At 43.3% G+C, this 16447-nt stretch overlaps 1 protein-coding gene across 2 annotated transcripts in view; it reads right to left on the bottom strand.

Moving 5' to 3' along the window:
- Window positions 1-16152, bottom strand: part of AFF3 (ALF transcription elongation factor 3) — a 545430-nt gene extending 529278 nt beyond the window's left edge. For both annotated transcript variants that reach the window (XM_074332377.2, XM_074332383.2), the window contains exon 1: window positions 16027-16152. The gene's annotated coding sequence lies outside the window, so the exon portion shown is untranslated. The remainder of the gene's footprint in view (window positions 1-16026) is intronic.
- Between the last annotated feature and the right edge of the window lie 295 nt (window positions 16153-16447).

Below are 16447 nucleotides of genomic sequence, written 5' to 3'. Positions count from 1 at the left end.
CTCCTATAGCAGTGGGAAAAAATTGCAACAAATGCATATCATGCTTAGAGGGCAACCAGGACAGACTGGAGCAGAAGGATGATGGGGAGATCAGTGATGGGGGTCTCCAAGAGAAAAGGGACTTAATAGAGAACACAAGTTTGAAGGAAATTAATCACAAAAGTGAATAACGCAAGAAAAGCAGCAGCATCCATTGGAAACTCCAGGGATCAGTGGCTAAGGTGGAGGAATGTATAATGAAGGTGAAGGCATAATAAAACTACAATGTGGCAATATTGGAGGATATAAACAAAGAGAAATTCCACTGAATCTTGCTGCTGGGAACATCCTTCCTTGATTGGCTCAGGGGTTATGTCAGACTTATTAAAAAGAACGTACTCTTAACACATGATTTGATCAGTCTACGGATGAATCATGGAGACTTGATTGCCACTTGGAAACCAAATGTAAAGAAAATGTTTATCTCATAAAGTGAGACAGGGAAGGCAGAGAAAAGGGCAGGGGCATCAATAACTTTGTCTTTTCAGTAAGAACTAGATAGACTACCATCAAAAGTTAATGAAACTAGAAAGGTATTTTTAGTATAACACTTTAAATTACAAATATAAACATGGACAAACAAAGGTAACAATACAGATGTTAGACATCAGAAGTGTCCAGGGTTCTGGTAGGAAAAGAGTTGTAGTGCTGAACTAAATACCCAACTTTCCTACTGAGGAGTCTGTAAATAGTATCTTTTATTGGTAAATTAAAAAAATAGTTATAAGCATGTTGTCTATACGGGGGCAAGAGCAGAAGAATTGAAAATGGAAACAACCTCTTAGAACGGGGACCCCGTCTGTCTCACTTGTTGGACACTGTACCCCTAGTGCTTAGAATGGCTCCTGGCACACTTGCTTGATAAACAGTGACTAAAAAGAAGTTGACTCTGGAAAATGGTACTGGGAGTGGGGAGGGGAAGGGCCAGAGGCTGTCTCTTCCTAACACTGAATGGTTTCTAGATGAAAGCATTAGTTTGATGAAAAAAATTATCATTGTGAAAGTACACAGAAGAATGGGGCATGCCATGGTTAGTGGTGGTTTCCTTGAGGAAGTGACCAATAAGATGAAACCTGAAGGAGGAATCAGCCAGGTGAGGGAAGAGAATGTTCCAAGCCGAGGGAACACCTGTGAAGACTTCAGGGAGAAAGAACTTCAGGGACAGCGTAGGGTGTGGGGGGGAAGCTCCATGAGAGCCTGGGGAAGAAGGCAGGGGCCAAGTCTAAGAGGGCTTTTGTAGGCCACACTCAGGATGCTGATGACCTTCCCAAGAAACGCGCCGTGAGACCCACGGCTTGTCTATACTTCATTACCATTCCTGCTCTGTGAGTGCACTGGGGACCAGGGTGTCCAGAGCACTCTGTTCTTGACTTCTCAGGAATGAACTGGACTTTTGGGTTGATTTTTGGTATCTAGTAACTTTGAGATACCAAAGAAGAAGAAAATACTACCTATTAGATAATTGAGTAGAGTATGGTCAACTTGTTGCATACACTGTGTACTTAAGGCAGAAGCTGAATGAGACATACTGAGAATATTGGGGGCAATGGCTGGATTTCCTCATTGGGGTTTGTCGGGAAGTTGCGATGCCATTTTAGCAGGGAGGCAGAAAAACACTATCAGGGCAAGTTAGGCATCGGTGGCAAAGCATGTTCTAGTCAAGAAGCCAGAAGAGTGTTTCCTGGGCTCTCAGGAACAGGGGACTGGGCCAGATGCCAACCATCACTGGAAAGATGTGGGCTCTACCCTGGAGAAGTGCCTGTTCTTAGAAGACAGAAAGAGACGTGGATGAGCCCAGATCCAGATTCTCTCAGAGCACAAAGGCTGCACGGGGATCAGGCCTGGTGCTCTGGGAAGCCGAACAAACTCTTCCAATCCACCAGGGTCCTTGTTAGTGCATCGAAACAGTAATTTAGTCAATGACGAGAGTTCATGTCGCTTTCGAAGGCACTTAACTTCCTCCCAGGATGTTGGTTGCACACCAGGGGAATCCAGCTCACTAATCTTTAACACTTGTCATAATTATTTTTCCTTCAATAATACTATTTCCCCCCTGAGAAACCCAAAATTATTACATAAGGAATGTAGAAATAGAAGTGTGTGATATTTTTTAATAAAATGTAGTCAGTGGCCCCAGGGAATTTTTCTTGCAAAAGCCTCTCAAATCAATTATATTTTCTCATTTCTAGTTCCAATAATTGCGTATTTTATTTCTATATTTATTTAAGTTCTTTCAAAATGAAAAGGTGGAGTTGTGTTGACACACTGAGAAAGGAGGGTATTATTAATTAAAGTTGTTTAAAGCCTGAGATGAAAACAGTGCTGACGCATATCAATTTGCTTCAGTGAGCTGTCAGGCCGCTGTGTGAGGTTACAGGAGTATTGCTCGCAATTCTGGGTGCTGGCCCCCGAGTGCATCATCCCCTCCTCTCCAGGAGGTAGGTCTGCAATCACAGCTCATCCATTCGGAGAAAAAGTAAATGATGCACCCAGGAGTTTAGGACCTGTCACTCAACTCTTTAGAAGATGCAGGACTACTGACCTGCATTTGTCATATTTTAATCAGACTGTTCAGTCCTGCTCCCTCCCTCTGTCACTTCAGCGGGGCGCTCCTTGTCATTTACTTCCACTGTCTCCTCTGAGTCTAACGTCTCTGCTGTGACACAGTTGGAGTGGCAGTGGTGGGGTTCTTCCCCTTTAATACGTAAGGAGCACCAGGTTCGGAAAGGTTGAGGACACTTGCCCAGGGTCACATGGCTGCTGGGTGGGAGAGCCAGACCAGACTGGGGGGCTTTTGATCCCTGACCCCAGGCCTTACTCTGCCTGCCCTCTGAGCTTCCACCATTCCTCCACAGCCCTGCTACACAGTGCTCTGTGTGCCTGAGTCAGCAAGGCCTGAGAAAAGAACAGCCCAAGGAGATTCTTGCTTCCAACTAGAGCCTGAGGATGGCGTACCTCTCCCTCTTGTGCAGGAGTCGGTATTAGTCAGAAAACAATGAACCATGGATCTCTGACCCTCTCTTACTAGTTCCCTTTCTCAGCTGGGGGCCCCTTCACAATAGGCACGGACAATACCACCTCTAGTGTTTCTTTCTGTCTCCTCCCTGCCCCCCCCTGCCTCCCCCCACCAGCTTTCTTCCCTCCCTCCCTCCCTCCCTCATCCATTCTCATAGGGAAAGCTCTCAAGAGACTTCGGATGTTTTCTTGTGGTTGGTTAAGAATGACCAGAGTGACCCACTCAAAGAAGGTTAATTTCAGAGTTCAATCAATGAGTTTTCCAGAGCCTGCTTCTTTTAAACCATGCCACTGGAGACTAGTAAATGTTGGTTATTATTATTTGGCCCAGAGGATGCACTGAATACAGAGAATTATGATCTGTTTGCCTAAGTCAATCTCATAGTCTTTTATTTACTCATTGTGACATCAGAAGGCAAAATGGGAAACAGGGGTCGAAATTACAAAGAAACTGGTTAGGGTTTGAAATGAAGGACTTTCAAGCAATTGGAACTCTTTGAAAAAAGAATGGCCACATCAGGGGCCGTGAGATTTCTGTTGCCAGAGATGGTGAAACAGAACCGATGACTACTTAATCAAACTACGCTGGATGAGAAGAGAAAGGTTAGAACAGATGACCTCTAAGGTCTCAATGCTGAGATTTTTAATTTGTTTATCCTTCCTACGAACACGTTTCTGGAGTTCAGAGAGAGGGAGCTGGGTCAGGGGTCGGGGCAATGGTCAGGCACCTCCAGTCCATCCGTCACCTTTGCTAACCCAAGCTGTTCAGCCACTACATCCAGCCAGGCATGTTCAAGCTGTGGCACTGAGGACAGCAGCGGGGTACAGCACAGGTCCACAACTTACAGAACACAGGTCAGACTCTCCATGATTTCAGCTGCAAACTTAACAGAAGCAACCACTTAACTAAAGCAAAGGGCTTATTTTGATGAGATTCTGAAGCAGGAATCCCTAAAAATTCTTCCCTCCTCCCCCCCAGAATCACAGGAAAACGTGGCAGGGGTATCATCATATCATTTTACTGTGTACCCACTTGCCAATTACTCTGGATTGATGCTTACCTGTGTAAAACATCAACTAAACATAAACTCCACATCATATATTTGACACTTTATACAAGACAAAAAAAAGATTGGCTATTTAGGCAAAAGCATCAGCCTCGTAGTTTTCCTCACAGACATACAGTAATTACACACACACACACACACACACACACACACACACACACAGAGTTCACATTATGAGTAAGTAATGGTCAGGCAGTTCCAATGGGCAGTTTACTCTCCAGGAAACAACAGGCGCTGTCCTACATGCACACTCTTCCAGGTTATTCAAAGCCATTTAGAAAATTACTGTTTTGGTTCACAAAATGCTCCACCAATCTGAAGAATTATCCCTTTTCCCCAAATGGCTAATTTACTCATTCTTTGAGTAATTGGCATGTTAAAGTTGATGTGGGTCCAGTGTCTGAATAATAAAAAATAGCTACTTTCTACCGAGTGTTTAGTATGTTCCGGGCATTCTGAATACATTACATACAACCTCATTAAGTTCTCACAACAACCTGGATGTGTGATGTTCTCCTTATGTTCACCAAAGAGTAAACTGAAACTCACAGAGAAAAGTAATTTACCCCTGGTCATACAGCTCTAGTGTCTAGTGCACAGGAAGTGCTGGATGAACGATCATTAATATTATTTTATACTAGGAGGCACAGCTGGGATTTGAGTCATGGTCTCAACACACATCAAAGCCTTTACATATGGCTTCTATATTGTTCTGCCTCCTACAACATGCACTGTCCACAAGAAGGAGGTATGTCATGGCCAGGTGTCACTTGCAGGGATCCTTGTCTTAAAAGAGGCCACATATCACACTTTCAGTCACTCCCTATTGGTTCAGAGAATATACCAGGTAAAACAGAATGATTAAGACAGCAGTCACCTCCAAACTTGGGGGGGGGAGCACAAATAAATTTCTAGAAGTTTCTAGAAGCTCATCAATACATGCAGGGTTAAGGGAATCTATGGCTAGATTCTCAGTTTGCAGATGTCATTCTTCCTAAAAGTGATGTGCCCAAGATTGCTCTCTAGGCAATGCTCCATGCCAGCTCTCCATTCCCATCTCCCCCACACCACGGATCTCTGCCATGCCAGACACTCCCGTCACTTGCATAAGACACTGGCTCCGAAGGGTGCAGCCCTGTGGGCACAGGGCTTGGTGAGATGCTGGTACCTTTGTGAGAATGAGAGAAAAAGGTATCTTTTCCTCCTGGCATACAGAGTGTGGGCTGGACTGGAGTTCCTTCCCATTTACTCAGCAGTGTGCCCCTGTGCAGGTCTCCGCCTACAGAAATCTTACCACAGTGCTGAGTGTGTTCACTGCTGGATATGAAACCCCGTGCACCAAAGAGGCAGTTTCCAATCTCAGTTGAGACGACAGAAGGACATTTGCCAGCTGAGAAGGTTAATCACTCACTGTTTATTTCTAAACAGAGATTGTCAAGCATCTCCTAAACTACGAAAAGATAATTGCAGGCCATTCAACAATAAAGATTGAATAATAGACTCATAAAATGAATGGCCAGAAATTCCACGGCAACATTTTCGGCCCAGAGTTTCTCTGGCCCCAGATTGTAAACTTGCTATTTGAAAAACGAAATGATGGGTTCAGCATTTCGGTCCCTGTCCCCTTAAGAACAGGCAGCCTACTGCTCGGTGGAAACCCAGACCCCAGGGCCATATGTCATGATTCCTCCACCACCTGAGGAAGTGCTGGCTCCGGCTCAGTGTGGCACAGGGAGCTTCCTCCTCAGCCCTGAAACCACTTGAATTAGGGGGATTTTCAGGTTAGTATTACTGATACACTATAAATGCAGTTTTCCTGGGAGAGGCTGCTTTTTAAAACAGATTTCTTGAGAAATCCAGGGCTCCGGTGGCACCTTCTTTTCATATTTATATGTCAAAGGGGGGAAGAAAGCAGAGTGTTTGCCTCTGAAGCAGGCACCATGCGCACGCCCGGGAATGAAGGAAACAATGAATGAAATAATGAATAAACTTTAAACGCCAATGGATACTAAGCACCGACTCTCTGCCAGACACTGTTCTAAGAAAGGCACACATATTCGTTCCATGAATCCACATGACAACCCATTTCCAGAACTGACTAGCTTGCCCACCACACAGCTGGTGGGATTTTTACTTCCAAATGCTTAGGAGGCATTTGTATTTTTTTCTCCTCTGAATTTCTTTGACAGAGCTCTTTATATATTAGGAATAGCATGCGCTCATTATATATTGAAGTAGTTTTCCATGTTTTCTGCTTTCTTTTTATTCTTTTTTTTTTTTTTTTGTGGTGTTTCCGACAGAGTCAAATCTACCTTTATTTTCACTTCTACTTCTTTTATTTAGAACCAGGCTTACAAAACACTTTCTCACTCCAAGATTATTTCATCTTTACCTGAACTTTCTCTAGTAAATTTCAAGCTTTATTATAATACATTAAAATCTTTCTGGAACTTATTTTGGTTAAATGTACTAGGTACGCATCTGATTTTATTCTCCCCCCTCCCCCCCCATACCCAACAGTTTAGGAACTATGCCAATGTCATTTACTGAAAAGTTATTCATCCAATCGCTCATTTATTCAACAAATATTTATCCAGAACCTACAGTGAGCAGGCATTTTTCTAGGGGATACAGCAGGGAGCTTACATTCTAATAGGAAGAGTCAGATTATGCCAACAATATATGTCATGCAGTGGACTAGGAAGGGCTGGAATGGCCTTGCACAAGGAGCTCAGGGGAGGTCTCTCTGAAATGTGACATTTGGGTTGAGACCTGAAGGAAGTGAGAAGTGGCAAGGGCACTCCAGGCAGCGGGTGCAGCAGGCGCTGGGCCATGAGGTGGGATGTTTGGTGTGTTCAAATAAAGGTGAAGGGGCCTCTTCAGCAGAAGCACTACCACAAATGAGGGGAGAGGGCAGTGGGAGGAAGCAAAGGGGTGGCAGGAGCCAGATCATATAGCCTCTGATAGGTCATGGTAAGGACTTTGGATTCTGGTACTGGGTTCGTGTTGTGGGTGGCATTTCCCAAAGATGGCCACAACAATATCCCGTGTGCACTTTGCAATATGACACTGCCATGCCCCGATCAGAAGACAGTCTATCTCTTGACCTCACTGAATCTGGGCAGGCCTAGTGACTGCTTTGGACAATAAATTATGGCAGAAAAGATGCTACGCCAGTTGGGAGAGTAGCCCTTAATCAGTCTGGCAGCTTCTTCCTCCTGCCTCTTAGAAGACAGTCATAATGGAAAAGGTGCACATACCCCGAGAATGCCACTCTGAGAAGGCCAAGCCACCTGAAGTGCCCTGGAGCATAAGATGCCACGAGGAGAGAAGCCAAGGAGCCACAGGCACCAGATATGTGAGTGAAGAAGCCATCTTGGCAGGGCATCCTCCCGCCCAGCCAACACCAAACTGCCCAGACTCCTGACCTGTGTTATCTTGAATAAAATGGAAGGTTGTTTTGACCCACCATGCTTGGGGGCAGTTGGTTATGCAGCAATAGATAAGTGGAAGAGTGAGGTACAGGGCCCCTAGAGGGTTCTGAGCAAGTGTACAATTTCAGTTTTACAGCAATTCCTCTGTGTCTGTGCTGAGGACAGAATGCAAAAGGGAGAGTGTGGAAAGGAGACCCGTTCACAGAGCAGGTAAGAGGCAGGGAGGTGGAAGCGGAAGGGGTGGGAAGGGATTCAATTCTAGATCTATTTCAGAGGTCACATGGGATCAGATGGGATCTGCTGCTGGATAAGATGTGGGATATGAAAGAAGGGAGTGAGAGATGGCTTCAGGTTGCTCGCCTGACACTGAACAAGGAAGGGGACCTTTACTGCCATGTGAGAAAGCTGCAGGAGGAGCAGGTTGGAGCTAGGGACATCAGGAATTCTGCTCTGGACATGTTAAGGTTACGAGGCCGAACACACATTCAAGCGCACATGCTGAGTGCTGTTGGACAGCTGGTGTCTGGGCAGAAAAAAGGGCCCAGACTGGGACATAGGAGTCTGGGCCTTGCTGGGGTTTCCATGGTCATGTTGGACCAGGTCACCTGGGGAGTGAATGTAGACGGAGAAGTTGGAGGACTAAATCCTGGGCACTCCATTATATAGAGATGTGGAAGAATTGGAGAAGGAACCTGAAAAGGAGGCTGAGGACGAGCAGCCAGTGAGACAGGAGAGAAGAGAACAATGTGAGAACGATGTTTGGGCTGGGGGGGGAGGGGTGCCAATAATGAAGGAATAAATTACTGTGTCAGAGCCGCTGAAGAACAAAGTTGATGAAGACGGACCATTCTTATATTACTGTGCTCATTCCTGACCTCACCGACTTGGAAAGGTGATTTTTATCACATGTTAAATTTACACACGAGTGAGAATGTGTGCATGCATCCTTTCTCTCCTCTCCCCATTGATCTGTTTATCTATCCGGAGCCGAAAGTCGGCTGAAACTTTCACACATGACCAGGCAAGCACCATGCCTGCCCCCGACCTTTTCTTCTTTTTTCCAAAAATATCCTGGTTGCTCTAATCCCCAGGAATTTTATCAAGTCCCCTTCCTCCCAAAATGCATAGGAAAGCTTAATATATATATATATATATATATATATATATATATATATATATAATACATACATATATATATGTATAATATATAATATATATGATTTGCATACAAATTGGTTTGGTGAGTGTTAATATTGAGTCTGCTTATCTACTCTCCACATGGTATGTGTTTCCATTTATGTGTTTTACATCCCTAAGTAGATTGTTTTAATATATAGGTCCTGTGTGTTTTCTCTTAAGATATTTTCTAGGTATTTAAATTGCAGTGGCTTTTGTGAATTACAGGTAACCCCCGTATAACACGGTTGTGAGGTTCCTTAAAAATGTCGTGTTGTGCGAATCCGTGTTGTACGAAACAAAGAACTAATACAAAAAAGGTGATTAGGTTCCAAAAATTTTTAAAACATACTATTATATTTATAATTAAGAGAAATATCTTTATTAATGCAATTTTCACCAAAAGCATAACATATTAATATGTATTAAACAATGTTTTCTCCGTCATCATTACTAAGCACCATTAACCAAAGGCATTTTCTTTTTGACAAGATCTCTTCATCCTCTGAACTTTCTTCAGCATTATCTTGACTTCTAGTCTGTATTTTTTGCAAAAAATCTGTTATTTTAGATTGTTTGCTTTTAGCTGAGAGATCTTTATAAATTTTGTTATATGGTGCTAAGCACTTGTGATGATGTCTCTTAAACTTTGTGCTTCTTTTAGTGGAAGGATCTTCATTAGGAAATACAGCTCCAACTATTTGGCTAAGTCTAGGCCTTTCTTTACGCTTTTCAGAGTCAAGTGTTTAACTTCTTCGTTTTCACCTGTGCTATCGTCCTCTGAATTATCTTGGCACAGTAATGTTATGCGGTCTTTTGATGCTTTAAAACCTGGTGCAACTTTTCATTTTTTGAAATAAATGTTCTCTTGGGCATTTTTTTCTACCAATGGCCGGTCTCATCGGCATTCAAAACCTGATGTCTTGAATAGCCACCCTGTTCAATAATTTCTTGCAATTCCTTTAGGTAAGTTTTGGCAGCTTCTTTATCAGCTGATGCACTTTCCCCTTGTATTTTTAGGTTTTGTAATGAAAAACGTTTTCTAAAACGGTCAAACCACCCTTTGCTAGTAACAAAGTCAGGGTTAACAGCAGATTCTCCATTTTCCTTTAATTGTAGATTTTTAAAGCTTTCTGTTTAATAACCTTGGTGTCCTGTGGAATCTATTTTTTGAATAGTCATCATTCCAGATACTAAGGGCTTTTTCCATCTTGTCAATTATTGGTGCTCTGGGATGAGATGTCATATTTGCAGAGATAGAACAACCAGCAGCAATGGAAGCTCTAATTTTATGTTCATTTTTCTGTTTAGTCCGGATTGTTGCTTCATTAAATCCAAGGTTTTTGCAACATATGATACTTTTCCCCTCTTTTCAAGCCGATCCAAAAATCTGTAATTTTTGTTCTAGCGAGATGAAATGCCTTTTTAAGAACTATTGTTTTATTTCCACCAGACATAGTTCAGGTCTACAAATTAACTCACAAAAATGAAAAACATAATTACCATTTCTTTAAAAAAGGTTGAATAACATTTACCCGAAAAATTTTAAATCTATGTATAATGAAGTAAAAAGAAAAATACAAAGTTTTAAAATATATGTACTTAATACTCCACGATCTAAATGGATTTAAAATTCTAATAAATTTTAAAATTCTGTAGTCAAATCTGATATGACATCCAAGCTCGAATGAAAAATTTCAAATGAGATAGCTTTTGCTCTTAAAAGCTTTTATTACGTTCCATGTTATTCGGGGATTTTCCTAATTTCGAATGAGATATCTTTTGCTCTTAAAAGCTCTTATTACTCTCCATGTTGTTCGGGGATTTCTCTAATTCTCAAACCGTGTTAGAGTGAAACCATGTTCTAGGATGCCGTGTTGTACAAGAGTTTCCCCCAATTCTTGAACCATGTTAGAGCGAAACCGTGTTATAGAAGTACCGTGTTATACGGAGGTTACCTGTATAACCCTTTTTCCCATTGTATCTTCTTACTGGCTATTTGTGCTATAAGAAATCTATTTCTGTATAAAGAATTCTCTTATTGTTTCTAATTATTTCAGGTGATGAAACAGATTTTAACACCTTTGTTATTTTCATAGGCATGAGATCTCAAAGCTGTGGAATAATATAGCCAGAGTATAAAGCTGTCCTAATTTCTGCTGATAAAATCTTTCCTAGTTTGAAGAATAGGGTTTAATATGTCAGTATTTCAAAGTGTTCCCCAAAGAACTCCATGATTTCTAGGTGCTCTGGGAATGATTGTAGCCACACATCTCAAATTGTCCCAGTTATTCCCAATTTCAAATATTTTTTCCCTTTGTTAACCCATGAGTCAGACCATATGTCCTTTGATCTTTGCTTCAAAAAATATTGTCACGGTATTTAGAAACAGGGACAGCCCAGGCAAAGTTATAACATATGGGATGTTTTTCCTCTGAGCCCTTAACTTTCCCCTCAGCATTCTTCCTGCTTATGTGGTGCCTGGAGCGTGTACACACACACACACATACACACACACATGCACGTGCATGCACACACACTTGCACATATACTCACACGCAGTGGTGTCCTGGAAGAAAGGGATTTCACTCAAATAATACCACATGTGCATCCACTGTGCAGGCTGGGACAGTCTTACCCTGAGGCTGCATAGTGTGGGAGCTCTTAGAGATGGGCAGCCTGCATTTGAACCCCACATCTAATGGCATGCACTCGGCCCGCTCACTTAGCCTCTTAGAGACTCTGTTCTCCATATGTAAAAGGAGTGTGTAATGTCTACATTGCAGGGCTGCTGTGGGGACTCAGAAAATGACTGTTAAATGTTGGACATAGTAGGAGCTGGAGAAACAGAACCCATTACTTTCATTTAGAAGGGAGTTCCATACTATTGCTCAGGTCTTTAAGAAAATCCCTTGGTCTCATATCTACTTCCAGCTGTAGAAGCCAAGTGACCAGAATGAGACTGTGGGAAGCAGGGGGGTCTCAGCCTAACTCTCCCTGGTGTACACCTGTCTGTACAGACAAACCGCCAATGGCTGACCTCTCCAACTAACCAGCCTCCACTCAGAGGCTGCCGTGCAGTAGCCATGTGGAAGACATGTCATTTTTTTTCCTGCCACTTCCCAACCATCCATCCCTTCCTATTACCACTTCAGTCTTGTTTTGGGGGGTGCCTCCCTGTGCATAGCTTTGGGAGGTAGGGCCTGAAGTCAAATGGATGGATCTGACCGTTCCCTGGGGGCAGGCATGTGGCCTAGATGCAGCGTATCACTCTCTCCCTTCTTTCTAGGATTCTGTATTTTACATAAGTGATACCCCAATGTGGGGACAATTGAGGTCATGTCTGTTAGAGCGGTGGCCACATTATGTGGCCCAGGCTGTGCCCACGTTTCCATTACTGTGGTTGTTAATGGTGTTCTTACTGGTTCTGGCTGCCTGAGCTTCAGACTACCCCCCACCCTTGCTGCTCTACTTCAAGCCTGCTCAGGCCCAAAATTGTTCCAAAAGACTGCCTTTTTGAGCACTGCTCAATTTGGTTTCTCTTTCTTCTACAGGAGCACTGTCTGATACAGCCTGATTCCAAGAGGAAAATAAGAAAAGAGACTCATCCCACTGAACAAGAATTCTGTCTTTCGTTGGTCAACATCCGGCACCTGGGAGAAAGGTGAAATCTTAACAACCCATGAGTCAACAGGACATGATGAGTGAGTTAAAGTTATGCGCCTTCACATTGGAGAGGATTTCGGAACAGAATGCCTTTCAGTTTGCAAATTTATCATGAAAGGGGTCAAGAGGATGGAGGGGTGGAAAAGGGTTAGCGAGTATCAACTTATACAACTACCCGCTCCAACAAAGGCTCTCTGTGCTTTTGGGAGAACTTAAAACAATTCCTTTTTTGAGGATGGGGAAAAGTGTTTCCTCTGTACTTTCTCTCTTCGTTATCCATTGTCTCCGCACTGCCCCTTGTTCCTAAGCTGCCACAAAGCATTTTACTAGTTATCTGACTATCACCCCACTTAACATGTTCCGTGGTCTGCTGGCTGATGGCCGTTTAAGCAGGATCTAATTGGTAACATACTGTCGACTGAATTAAGTGCCATGTGATAGAGATTTAAACCATGGTAATTTTTCCATAAAGAAAAATCTGTCAACAGGCTACAGCAGAGGAACAGCAATAAATCAAATTGTCATGTTTATTAGTTATTGCAGGAGTCTAGTTGTCTTGTATTCATTATAACCCCCCCCCCCATTTTTAGCACCGATAAATGCTATAAAGAGAAATATTTGTGCAAGGTGCTTTTTAATAGGTTTATATCTGTACGTGAATACCTGATTGAATTTTAATCATGAGAAAAATGGTGCTACTTCCCTTTAAAAGGAACATTTATTTTGGCTGTTTTCGGGATGAGGGATAATGTTTCTAGCTTTTTGCAAAGCTGTGTTTTAAAACGCTGGGAATCAATTCACTAATAATCACAGAAAAGCAAACAAAAACAAAAACGATATTAATACCATTTGCTTATCAAGTTTGCGAAATTAAAAGACCTGATAGAATGATTGCACTAAAGGATCTGTAGAACACTCATTGCAGTTTGATTTGGAATATTAAAAAATGGAAATAAATTAATTTTCCATATATGGGACTGGTTAAACAGATTATGGAATATCATTACCAGAGAGTGCAAAGCAGCCATTTAAAAAATAAGTGAAATGATATTTAATGATGCATCATTAAGAACCAACATCATTTGTCCTTTTCCTTTTCTTTTAACTTGCCTTTACTGAAAGTTACTTTCACCATTTTTTTTTACGTGAATCGGAAATATACAGAGGGTGCCAAAAAAATGTATACACATTTTAAGAAAGGAAAAAAAACTGTATTAAAATAGTAATACTCAATATGTACTAAATACAAAAGATGAATACAAGGCATGTGTATACATTTTTTTGGCACCCCTAGTACAACAGAACTTTACACAGGTAGCCTCACTAGAATCTCATAAAACCCTGTGAACTATGTAGGATGGGTTATTATACCCAGTTCACAGATAAAGAAAGTGAAGTGTGGAAGATAAGGCGACTTACTGGAGGAGTCCCACATCTGTCAGCCTCAGGAGGCGGGATGCAAGCCTAGGGGGTCTTCCCCAGAACCGCAGAATAAAGGGTCTAGAACTCAGAGGCCACCTTTAACTCTTAGTGTGACTTTGAACTTATTTCTTAATTCTCAGGGACTTCCTTAATTCTCGGCTTCCTCATCAGTCGTGTTTCACTACCACTTCACTCGTATTGTAGAGGCGATATATGAGGCTAGGAGCAGAGTCTGGAGACAGTCGGATCCCAACTCGGCCATCCCCCAGCTCTACAGTCTCCGGCCAGCGATCAACCTTTCCTCTAAACATCTCACAATCATAAGGGAATCTGCTACAATGATGTGACAGAAGGTATGTAACACAAAAGCACATGCTTTACACATGAGAGGCACTAAACGTGCCATTTTCTACCGCCCGGATGCCACGGCTACATGTCCCTACTTTCTAGGCTGCTGTGCACATGGACGTCGGCAGCGTGTAAGAGCTCGGAGTTCCAGCGCTCGCTCCTATCCAGAGCAGGACTCCAGGGAGGCGCCCGGGCTCCTTTCCCAGCCTCCTGCTCACCACACGTGTCTCTGAGGGTAAGGACCCTGCGTGTTGGTGTCGCTGCTCTGACTGCTCATGGATCTCCTTCTACGCCCACTTGCACATCCCCACCTCCCGCCTTCAATCTTGCCTATCCTCCTACCACTTCACTTCAAGTCTGGCAGTTCAATTGCACAAAAGGTGGTGATAACAACAATAGTAACAACAATAATAACAACAATGGCCACTAACCCTTACCGAGCCCTTTAAATGTAACAGAGACTCTTCTAGGCACTTTATATGTATTACCTCACCTAATCCTATTGAAGAGGCAGAGATTATTAGGGTACCCACTGCACAGACGCAGAGAGGTGGAGGGACTTGCCAAAGCCATGGTGCGTGCAAGAATTGGGCCTTGAACCCACATATCTAGCGAAGGAGCAGTATATATGGTTCCCATTTAAAAAATGCAAACTAAATAAAAATGTGCACGACACAACTGAACACTGAGAGCAGGGAATGTCCAGAGCAAGGAAACAGCAGCTGACAGACACAAAACCAAAACCTTAGAACAGGGAGTGTTCATGTTGCTTTCCCTGGAATAATCTCACTTGAGCAGCGAGAAGGGAAACCCTGACAGCCCTAGTAAGGTAGGGTGGCCTTCCTCAGCTTTGCACCAAGAGCACATGCTTTGGATAAAAGCAGACACCACAATTTTTTTAAAATTGATTATTTGGTGCATAGAGCCAAGACTCAAAGAATGAATTGACTGCCTTCCTTTGTTGTTGTGGGCACTGGTTAACATTTGGCCCTTAGCTGTTCTCATTGCGAGATCAGGTGTCAGACTGAACAGTTTTCATCTCGTGGAACTTTCAACCCTTTGAACGAAAGGGATTATGAAATGCATATCTAGATATAATTTCTCCTTTATGGATGTAAGACTTGAATAGCAAGGAATTCACATGTTAGGAAACAAATTCTTGGTCACACCTCTAGTTCTCCGGCTTCACAAACATGGTGAAAATTGCTATATTGTATTACATGATACATGTGCTTATATGCGTGTATGTATATATATACATATACATGTGTGTGTGTGTGCACACATGCATACATGCACATACGGTGTTTCCCCGAAAGTAAGACCTAGAAAGACGCATTAGAGCTGATTGTCCAGCTAGGTCTTACTTTCGGGGAAACACGGTGCACAATGAGCTAAGGAATACAGAGACGGCACAGCTAGCCCTGACGGTGAGGAGGTCTACCAGAAGGCTGGAATCACTCACTGGTGCAGTGCACTGGAGGCCGGTCTGTGGCCGTGTCACGGGTTCTTTCTGAGGTGCAGATCATGCCCTACCTGAGGTTCAGACACACTTTCCTAAGGCCCACAGGCCCAGCTACCATCCTATATGTGTGCAAGCATGTGCACACCTGGCTTCTGCATTTGTTACATGCTGCACCCACATGAGTTCTGGGACTTTCCTGATCACATTCCAAGGCTCCCTCCCTAGTCTGCCCAGCTGTTCACCAAGGCTGGATTATCCCCACAAAGCAGGCTGCAGTACTCCATGCTGCCCAGCCCCTAGGAGCACAGACCGGGCCGGGCTACTCCAAATACCCCCTGCAGGGTTACTTTTTTTCCACCCAAGGCAGCCCAGATGCTCTCTGGCTTCATCTTACCTCTCAGCTCACACGCTCCTTTCCTCTCTCTCCCAAATAAGTCGTTCAGCTTCTTCCTTCTGAGGCTGTGTGTGGCGCTCCCTTCTCACTGGCAGCTTTCTGAATGGCACTTTCTGCATAAACAGGAAGAGCACGTGTGGTCACAACTCAAGTGTGCAGGTGTTGATAGAGGATGTGAAAGTGTGGAGGCGAGTGACTAAACCAGCCCATGGCATTTCCCTATGAGACACCTACTTGGCCTCCTCTTACCCACTGCAGGGCCAGGTCTACCAGAAGGCTGGATTCAGGAACCCGGACCCCACGCCAGGGCCCACCTGACACAAACCAGAAGAATGTGGTCATGGAGGCCGAGGGACAAGTTCTCTACTGCTCTGCCTCTCCCTCACTCTATACAGACTCCTGAAAAGAGTCCCTTTAAAGA

This window comes from Rhinolophus sinicus, chromosome 2, assembly GCF_057876585.1.
Source record: "Rhinolophus sinicus isolate RSI-liver-muscle chromosome 2, RSI-T2T, whole genome shotgun sequence".
In the NCBI taxonomy this organism is placed as follows: Eukaryota; Metazoa; Chordata; class Mammalia; order Chiroptera; family Rhinolophidae; genus Rhinolophus; species Rhinolophus sinicus.
This window is presented reverse-complemented; position numbering and strand designations above follow the sequence as displayed.